At 35.0% G+C, this 11,342-nt stretch overlaps 1 pseudogene; it reads right to left on the minus strand.

The window, feature by feature from the left end:
- Positions 1–7,935: 7,935 nt before the first annotated feature.
- Positions 7,936–8,903, minus strand: LOC118573070 (annotated as a pseudogene).
- Positions 8,904–11,342: the final 2,439 nt, after the last annotated feature.

Genomic DNA, 11,342 nt, shown 5'->3' on the forward strand with positions numbered 1-11,342 from the left:
GGAGCTAGCTTCTAATGTTTGTCTCAGTTAACAGAGCAGAGATTAGGCTGTGTTAACCAAGGCAATTGACTTTGTGACTAGATTCTCTCACTGAAGGTCTTATGGAGTGAGGAAGTCATCAATGTACCAGCACATGGGAAAAATTGTACCCCATAATTTAACATTGTTGGGTCTTTTTTTTTTTTTGAGGCGGATTCCACTCAAAGAGGGGAAAGTTACAGTTACACAATTTATTAACTGTAAGAACAGTCATAATACAAAAGGCAATACTCTCAGTGTCTTGCAACTGAGTTGCCTCCAGCAGAATGCACTAATTCTGGTGGATTCCTTCTGCTTTAGAAGTTGAAATTCTACTGTATAGTCCCAAGGATCACAGCATATGGACACTTGATTTTTTTATGAAAAAGCCAAAATTATACAATGGAAAATAGAAAGTATCTTCAACAAATGATGCTGGACTAACAAGAGGGCAGCATGTAGAAGAATGCAAATAGATCCATATCTGTCACCATGAACAAAACTCAAGTTTAAATGGAACAAAGACCTAAAAAAACCAGATACACTGAACCTGATAAAAGTGAAAAGAGGGAAATGTTTTGAACACAATGACTCAAGGAGATAGCTTCCTTAACAGACTCCTAATAGCACAGACACTAAGATCAAATATAATAAATGGAACCTCATGAAACTGAAAAGCTTCTGTAAGACAAAGGTCACTGTGAATAGGACAGAACAGCAGCCTACATAATGGAAAAAGATCTTCAGCAGCCCCACAGCTGACATAGGGCTGATCTCTAAAATTTATAAAGAATGCAAGAAACTCAACATCAAAAAAATCCCATTAAATAATGGGGTAGGATACTAAACAGAGAATTCTCAAGAGAAGAATCTCAAATGGCAGGGAAATTTTTGAAAAATTCACATAAATGTTTAGTCATCAGGGAAATGCAAATCAAACTGACTCAGAGATTACATCTTACACCTTGCTAAATGGCTAAGATCTAAACCACAACTGACAGCTTATGCTGGAGAGGATGTGGAGCAAGATGAACTCTCCTCCATTGCTGGTGGGAGTACAACCTTGTACAGCCACTTTGGAAGTCAGTATGGTGATTTCTTAGAAAACTGGGAATCAATCTACAATACCCAGATATACCACTCTTGGGCATACACCCAAAGGAATATACCACAAGAACACTTGCTCAACTATGTTCATACCAGCTTTATTTGTAATACACAGAACCTGAAAACAACTTAGATGCCCCTCACCTGAAGAATGGATAAAGAAAATATGGTACATTAATACAATGGATTATTAAATCAGCTGTTAAAAACAATTACATTATGGAATCTGAAGGCAAATGGATTGAACTAGAAAAAAAAAATCATCCTGAGTGAGGTAACCCAACTCAGAAAGATCAACATGGTATGTACTTACTCATGAGTGGATATTAACTGTAAATAAAGGATAACCATGCTACAATTTCCAGATCTGGAGTGGCTTGGCAACAAGGAGTGCCTAAGAGGGATGTATGGAACTCCCTGGGAAACAGAAATGGAAGGGATCTCCTGGGTGGACTCTGGGTAATTGGGGATGGTAACTTGAGGGATATGGTTGGGGAGTGGATTGAGAGGGAGAGTACTGAAATAGAATACTGGAAAAGTGGGGCTTTTTAGAGTCTTGTAGGAACCTGATGCAAGAGAAATTCTCAAGAATCTACAAGGGTGACCCTAGCTAAGGCTAAGACTCCTAGCAATAATGGATATGTGGGCTGAATTGTCCCTCTCCTTTGATCAGATATGTGAATACCCCAATTGTTATCAGAGAGCCTTCATCCAGTAACTGATGGAAACAGTGCAGAGACCACAGCCAAACATTAGGGTGACATAGGAGAAGCCTGCTGAAGAGAGGGAAGAAAGAATATAGGAGCCTGAGCGTCAAAAACATCACAGGAAAACACACAGAAACAACTATCTAGGCTCATAGGAATTCTCAGAGTCTTAAATAACATTCAGAAAATCTGTATGGGACTGGATTAAGCCCTATACATATAAATTGTGGAGTGTGGCCTATTAGGGACTCCTAACAATGGGACCAAGGGCTGTCCCTAATGCTTTGGCTGGCTTTGGGGAATGTATTCCTCACACTAGATTGCCTTGCCGAGCCTAAATATAAGTCCTTAGTCTTACTGAAACTCGATATGCCATGCTTTGTTGATACATATGGAAGGCCTGCTCCATTCTGAACAGAAATGGAAGAGATTGAGGGGGGAGTCAGAGGATGGAGGAGAGGAAATGGAAAAAGAAGAGTGAGGGGATATTATAGTTGAGATGTAAAATAAATCAATAAAAAATTTTAAATGTCTGTAGGACACTTATGTTAATGAAGTACTAATGATCAAACATGAATGTATCTAATGAAAATTTCTTAAATTAGAAGAAAATGTGATAAAAATTATCACCTGTAAAGGAATATAGATGTTTGTTTCTGTGAAACTTTTACTGCAAGGAAAAAGCTTTTATTTTTCTTTCATTTTTGAGATTATAATTACATAATTTTCTCCTCTTTTTTCATATCTATAAACCCTCCCATGAACCTCTTCTAGTTGTCTTTTTAATTTACAACTTTATTTTTCATTAATTGCTGTCACATACACATATGAATAGGTATATAGATACATATTCCTAAATATGACCTGCTTAGTCTGTGTAATATTACTTGTACATATGTTTTTAGAGCTGACAATTTGGTATCAAATTGTGTTCTTCTCTGGGGAAGACTGTTGTTCCCACTCAGCATTCCTCAGTTTCATGAAGTTGTTTTTATAGGGTTGAGGCCTCATGGTTTTTTTGCCCATCCACTTAAACATGTCTGTTGTGGAGGCTCATGTTCAGCACATGTTTAAGCACTCACATTAATGAGATTGTTAAAAATTCAGTTTCCTATTGGGAGTGTATGTGTCTTTGTATGTGTGTGTGTGTGTGTGTGTGTGTGTGTGTGTGTGTGTGTGTGTGTGTGTATTGCATGTTTGTGTATGCATATGTAGTATAGGGGTTCATGTGAAGGCTAAGAATGGAAATTGGGTATACATAATCACTAAGTGCCTGTTTTCTCACAAATGGTATATCTAAGTAAACATGGAGTTTAAAGAGTTTTCTTAAGCAGGTCATTCAGAAAGTTCTAGAAGATCTCCTTTCTCTATCTACCTTCCTTCAATCTGGGTTAACTGGTATATGTGGCATGGCCATGTCCAAATTTTATGTGGGCACTGGTAATTCTCACTCATTTTCATCATACTTATAAGCAAATAATTGTACCAACTGAGCCATCTAATCAGCCTCCTATTGGAGTTTTAGTGTATTTTTCTCTTAGACAAACACTTGTAATTTTGAGAATCTTTATTTCTCTTTTATTCTGTATCAGATCATGTGTGTTTACATCTACAAGTGTGTGTGTGTGTGTGATATTTTCATTATTTAATCTTTTCACTAAATAGTAGAAGGAAAATTATTTAATGCTGGAGGAATACATAAAATATAGAATATTTCTGCATGATAAAAAGTAAGAAATGAAAAGGTCTTTTTAGCCTAGTATTGAATATTCTTCAAATATATAATTATATGGAAAAAAACATTCACATCATAATCTGTATACATACAATACTATATTTTAGTAGAAAGTATTTAGATTCCAATATACATATTTTTCTGACTTTTCTCTTAAAATTAAAACTCAGAAAAATATCAACAAAGAACTAAATTAAAATTCTTGAAATTTAAGAAAGTACTTTGAATTGTTCAACTGAAAGGAGAAGAAAATACAGGAACAGATAAAAAAATAAAATATCTGGCTAGATCTCTTCTTATATAGTTTTGATTTCTTTGAACACATGACATAATTTATTCTCAAAAATAAAAAAGAATAGCATGACATAAATGCACAATCAGATAGTCATGTGGAAAGTGTGAAGTTATAGCTGAACAAGGTTAACTGGCAGGTGATTCAAGCTCTGAGGTTTTCAGGGATGGGAGGGGCTATTCAGGAAAATGACATCCAAGGGGAGGTCCTCAAGTAAAAGAATCCTAGCTCTCATGCATGCATGGAAGGGAAGGGGAGGAAAGCAGGCTTTCCCATGAACATGGACAGCTTGTACAATGACTAGTGTGGAGAAGAACATGACCCATACAAGTGACAGGACACTCAACAGCAGTTTCACTTAGGCAAAAGAACAAATACACAAACACACACACACACACACACACACACACACACACACACACACACACACCAAAAAAAAAAAACCTGTTGGTATTGTGGTGTGCACCTGTAATTACAGCACCTGGGAGGCTGATGTAACACAATTGCCACCCTGGGATACACACTGAGTTCTAGGACAGCCTTAGTCACAATGTAAGACTTTGTCTCAAATAATAATAATAGTCATGATATCTGATCACAAGGTTTTTCTAGATCATTAAAAATCATATTGGCTTACATTCCTACAGAAAGATAGATATTACATTTGTAACATTTGTATCTATAAATCACAACTGACATTGTGAAATATTTGCTTTGGTTGTGGTGTAGAGGACACTGCAGAAAGTGATTCTGTGGGAAAGAAACTGACCCTTGAAGACAATTTTTTGTTCCCTAAACTGTAGACATGAAAAGCATGGAAACAGTGGATTTTAGTGTTGCTTGTACTAAAGGAGATTCGTTAGAAAAGAATGTGGAAGAAAATTGGAGTTAGGTTTGTTGTATGTTAATTAAATGCTAATTGCAATTCTGAGTACTCAGGATTTGTTACTAAATCAGTAAGAGTAGGATGGTTTTATCTTTCTTAAGGGGGATGGACAGAATTGAGTTCAAAACTCTATTCCTTATAGTCCACAATTTAGGCTTCAAGGATGTAATCACGGGTATTGGCACATGTTTAAAAGGAATTTCACCACTGAAATTTTTCAAAAAAAAAAAAAAGATCATGAGAACAAACATATTATCCAAAGTACAAATGTTATTAATGATTTTCTAAGTGTAAACAACAAGAGAATATTCAGCTAATCAAATGTTGTGTTTAAAATAATTTTAAATTAAGAAGTTTATGTACTTATGAATGACAAATACAAACACGTCCCACTTGCTACTGCTTGAATGAATGCATCAGGGCACAATACATCAATCACCACAAAGGAAATAAAATATAGATTATTATTCAGTCAATTATAAGTTCCCTGGCCTGAGAATAAGGATTCAGGTTTCCCCAATGACAATAATCTAAAATATAAGCACTTTCATGGAGTTTTGTAGCTACATAACAAAAGAAATTTATAAGTCAATATGAGTTCCAAATGTATTGGTGAATAATATTAATTGAGTTACAGAAAAATAGGTAAATTTCAGTGGTTATAATCCAGGGCATAATTAGATATAATGCACAGAATCTGATTCTGGAAAATAAATTACTACCACCAATATAATAAGGAAATCTATTTTTAGGTGGGATGGTAAAAAGAAATTGCTTTTTATCATTTTATATGTATGATTGAGATTCTTTGCATATAATTTTGATATTCTGATAGAAACTAAGTGTTAGAAGAGATGATGGTATTTGGGACCTAAATATCACACTTACAGTTAAGACTGTTTTGACAAAAGTTTACAGAAATCTATGAAGCTTTTGATATAAATACTAGGTAAAAGTCAGCTACAGTTGTGTTTACTAGCTATGAATCTCACATACAGACACATAAATGTGTGAGTCAAGATATGCCTACTGGTGCAATAATGGCATAACCAATATGAGACTAAACAACCATTTTCTGATTACATCTGAAACTGAATAATACTCTAAAGTTCAGACCTTGTATGCTCAATCTGATCAAAGACAAATTACTGGGGAAATGGCAGGTCCTAAAGATGAACTTACCACTTTCATTTTTCTAAATGGACCTAACAAATTACCTCCTAAAAATTAACCTTTATAACAAGACCTAGGGTGCCCTAAGCCTTGCTCAAAGAAGCTTATTCTGTGAACAGTTAAAGCCAAGATTCACAACTCATCAAGGAACTACAAGTTATTGTTGAATCTTCAGTTTTAAAGAGGGTACCCAAAACACTCCTTAGGAAAATCAAGAAACACTGTGAAAAGGGAGGTAGAAAGAATGTAAGAGCCAAGAGATAAGAAGAGAAGGATCCTGGAATGTAGTTTTAAGAGGATGAAAAGGTCACAGTGTTTGTGAACTCATAGCATCTACTATTGTTTACACAAGGCTGGCCCAAGACTGAGCCTGTAAATATTCAGAATCAGGAGGGTCTCATGAGGGCTGAAACCTTCCATTGCTCGTATTGAAAGTAGAGGGCTGCAAGTGGAAGAGCTCTCATTGTCTTCAGTGGCATGGTCACTGGTTGAATTGCCCATGTTCGAATACATAGCTCCATATCCATGCCCACACAGAGGTACTGGATAAACTCATTGGGTCCAAACAAGAGGACATGGATGTGGGTGGGTACTTCTTCACTAAAGAGTACTTTGTTAGGGATGGGAAGAAGAAAAGCCAAGGGTGGACATGTAGAGAGTGTTGCCACATGTTATATGTATGCATAAAACTTTTAATGAATAAATATATAAAAATAGAAAATAGTTTGCATTTTTGTATTTTTTAAATATTATTCTATTTTTTATGTATTCTGGAAAGGTTTTGTGCTAAGTTCAAGAAAGATTTCAAATATGAACTGTGCAACAAGCTATTACTTTATTACCTAAAGTAGTGGTTCTCATGATTCACTCTGGTAGCAGTCAGCTGGTGATTTTTTGCACTTCAGATTCTCTCTCTGTATCTAGGTTGGTATTGTGTATTCTCTTAGATCATTCTGATAAAGCTCAGTCACAGTTCTCACACTTAGAAGGTACAGCACTAAGGAGTAAGTCATGTGAACACTCACCATAGAGGTGCTTGTGATTTTCTTCTTCCATCACCTTGCCATCTCTTTTGTTCCTAAACTACACTAGAATAAATGAAAACCATAAAACTTCTTAATTTACAATGAAAATTTCTAAAAAAAAAATGCAAAACCTGCAGTCCCTTTTTATTTATTTCAAAATAAAAGTTAGGTCTTTTTCTTTTTTCATGAACACAGAATGTTCTATGTTGAATGAAATCATGAATTTCCTTCTTCAATATCCTCAAAGGCTAATATTGTGGATGTGTAGCACTTAAATTCATTTTATTTAACTCTTATCTACTTGAACATGTTTAAAAATTTAACGGTTTAAGAATTTATTAAATATTCCATTCTTATGTTATCTCATTAAGCCTTTTAAAACATTTTAATCATGGTACTCTTGCTAATGTTTTAAGTTCTATTCATTTTATTTATATCTATTTATTTACAATTTCACATTATCCAAAAAAATTGTATTTATCTAATCTTTTTCTAGTAAGATTTTCTAGCTATTCCTATGTTAACAAATAATTGTAAAAGCTAAAAATAGTGTATGATTCACCATCTACGTTTAATAAATGATTATTAAATGTATTTTGATGTACTTTTATTTAGTTTCCATCAGACTCTTAGATGGAAAAACACTGATTCATTTAATGCAGATTTTATGCATAGTTTTCCTGGGAGGTAAAAGATTTTAAAATATTCATTTGAAATAAACCAATTGTGAACAGCTTATTGGCAAAAAAAACAAAAACAAAACAAAAAAAACAAACAAACAAAAAAACCTTTCATTATTTACTCAGTATCACTGTGGTGCTGTATTAAATATCATAAATAGAACAGTTTTAAATAACTCTCAGGATAATTCAACACAAAACAAAAAATGTGCAGAGGTGAGCATATCAGAATTCCATTTCTTAATTTCAAGTACTTACCATGAACAAATGAGTCTGAGACTTCTCTCTAAACAGAAGTTAATTGTTGCCTTCTCAAAACTCATGCGTGTTTCTGTTTAATAGAAATCTCTTTTTCGCTACAAATTTTTGGAAAGCTTTCTTTACATCTTTGTTCCTCAGTGTATATATGAGAGGGTTGACTAATGGGGTGATCACACAGTAGAACACTGAGATGACTTTGCCAATTGTGAAATTGTACTTGGCAGGAGGGCGGACATAGGCAAAGATTATGGTGCCATAGTAGATAGTAACTACTGTGAGGTGGGAGGCACAGGTTGAGAATGTTTTCTTCCTAGCTTCCTGGGAAGACAGCCTAGTTATTGTGACCACAATGTTGCCATAGGAGCTCATTGTGAGAAGGAAAGAACTGAGAATCACCACAGAGCTGCAGGTGTAACCCAATGCCTCCCACCAAGAATGTATCTGAACAAGAGAGTTTAAAGATCGGGTCAGAGTCACAAAAGAAGTGGTTGATTTTTTGTGGGCCACAAAAGTTCAGCTGAGAGATCAGTATGGTGGGTAGCAGAGGGGCAATGAAGCCCCCCATCAAAGAGCCCACTGAAAACCTTATGCAAATCTGAACACTCATGAGAAGCGAGTAGTATAGAGGACGGCATACAGCCACGTCATAAGTGCCGGTCATAAGCCATCACTGCCAGCAAGATACATTCAGTGGCTCCCAGGGAGAAGAAGAAGTAGTACTGAGCAATATAGCCTGCAACAGGAATGGTGACTACCTTTGTGACACATGTGGCCAGCAACTTCGGTACCGTGGCTGTAGTGTACCAGATCTCCAGGAAGGACAGGTTTCCTAAGAAAATGTATATGGGTGTCTACAGTGTGGAATCCATCAGAATAAGGAAAATTATGAGAGTTTTTCCCATGAAAGACAGCAAATACACAGTGAGAAACATCACAAATAATGCAAGCTGCAGTGAGGAGGGGCCTGGAAATCCAAGAAAAATAAACTCTGTCACCACAGTTTGATTTGTTATATCCATATTCCTTCGTCTCAGCCTTGGGAGGAATCAACAGCACTCAAGTGATGGTAGGTGAGTGAGAATCAGGACTGTAATGCATTAGTCATTTCTGCCATGACTCTAAGTGATCCCTAGCAACCAGAGATGAAAGCTGTTGAAAACATAACTGACAATTTCACACATAATATAAATTTATTATCTAATTCATATTAAAAATAAATCTCTAATGTAAATATTCTATCTACCTCTTCCAAATGAAAAACAAAGTTAATAGGCTACCAACCCACTGTCCTGTCACTCAGGTAGCAATCTCTGAAGTAGATTGGTACTGCCAGGAGCCGACATGTCTCATAGTCATAGCAAAAGAGAAAAATTTCTAAGTTAATAAAACATTTTAAATGCCATATTCTGCAGATCTCTGAAGGGTTTGAAGATGAACTGTCTATCTAAAATATATCTGTTTGATGTTGAAAACACACCTAATATGACTACAATTTCAATTGTAATGTCTAACCACTAACTTTCATTTCTATATATCCTAATAGTTGGTAATACTAGCATTCAAGGATTAGCAAATTGCATTACATTGTTAAGTGAATGGAATAAATACAATATCTTGAGCAAGATTAGAAATATGTGTATGGTATATTGTAACAATCTCAATCTCAATAATAATAATAATTTGTATACAATATAAAACAATCCAATCGAATGTAAAGTATTTAAAACTAGTAATTGTCTTTTTCTTTTTCTTTTTTTTTCTTTTTAAACAAGCACCTTTTGCCTAGCTCTTTTCCTAACCCTTAACAACAACTTGTAACCAACCCTCCTAAACAATGAAAACTATCCCAGATCCAATACACATAAAAAGACCAAAAAGCCACCCACCCCACACCACCCCTTTGGGAATGTGGGTGTCGTATTCTTAAAATTGCTTCCTGCTGTGTATGGGTGAAGTTATCTTTATTCTGAAAAGAAAAATTTTGGGTTAATTGACAAATTCTAGGAAAGGTAACTATATTCTTCATTATCCATAAAGCCAAAGTTCAGGGTTTATCTCAAGTCCTTATTCATGTAGTCTTTGAAACTGGATCATCTCAGCTAGCCATCTCAGAATTGCTCTAAGCACTTTGTAGTTCAAAACTGATCTATAGATGATGTTTGTCAGCTTAGTGATATTATTTTCCACGTGGAATTGTCGTTGTGGGGCCCCATCTTCTTCCTGGAGATTTCAGTTGATATTAGGCCTGGCCGTGCTTTCCTGTAGAAAACTGAAAAGAGACTCAAACACAAAGACATGTATAGGCAGCTAATTGAAGCCTTTCCTCTAGAATTAATTAGTTCTCTATATGACCATCATTACCTTAAAAAAGTTATATATATATATATATATATATATATATATATATATTAAATTTTGATATAAAATTCATATTTTAAGAAAAGCTTAAAGAATCAGAATAGAATCAAAGAATTGAGATTAAGTAATAGAATACTCCCTTAATTAATTTGTTTTTTCTCCTGTCCCATGTCAGAAGATGGCTCTTTCTTCTGGTATGATACAGGGAGTTTTCATTTTCCTTTCAACAACATGCTTGAGTTTAAAGGAGGAGAGAGCCATTCTCCAACTCCAAAGTCAGCTTTAAACTTTAATAGTATTAATTTTTTAGAGAAGAGCAGAAACAAACATTTAGGAATATTTGTGAAATTTTGTAAATGATATACCAATAGGCCATTTTACTCTTTTTCCTGGGACAGATGATTTGTTCTTTTTCTTCAGTTGTCTCATTTGTCCAGTGTTCTTCAGATTCCTTAGCCTTCATTCTCCTAAAAGACAAAGACAACAACCCTTCCCCAAGACTAATTTTGGTGAGGTTCACTTTTGGCAAGTTACATCTGATTAAATGAAAAGGCATATATTAATGGTATAAGTGAGTTTAAACTGGATGGTCACATTGGTTGATGAGCTATCACCTCCTCTAATTAAGAGGTCTCTCTTGTTCAAATCGAACCTTTATCAATTTTGATGGTACCCACAGCTTATCTTCTCCTGAAGAAACTAAAGGAAAACCTTGTCCTCAATGTAACACATACCCTAGTTTCCATTTTGAGGTCAGCACATCCTTGTTGTATATAGGCTGATTTAATTCAGTAGTTTTTTTTCTATTAACCAATGTCTCTCTGCAGCTGTTGTTCCTTTCTCATTAGCACTGAGAAAATTCAGAGTTAATAGAGCATTGTGCAGTCTACTTCTGGGGTTTTTTGTTACCCCTTTCTGTTTATTTATCATGTCCTTTAGAGTTCTGTTGGATCTTTCTATAATTGCTTGGCCTGTAGGATTATGTGGTATACCTGTAACATGCTTTATATTATAATCAGCAAAAAAACTGTTCCATTTTAATAGAGACATATGATGGAGTATTGTCAGTTTTAATTTATGCAGGTATACCCATGATGCCC

Source organism: Onychomys torridus, chromosome 1 (assembly GCF_903995425.1).
Source record: "Onychomys torridus chromosome 1, mOncTor1.1, whole genome shotgun sequence".
Lineage (NCBI taxonomy): Eukaryota > Metazoa > Chordata > Mammalia > Rodentia > Cricetidae > Onychomys > Onychomys torridus.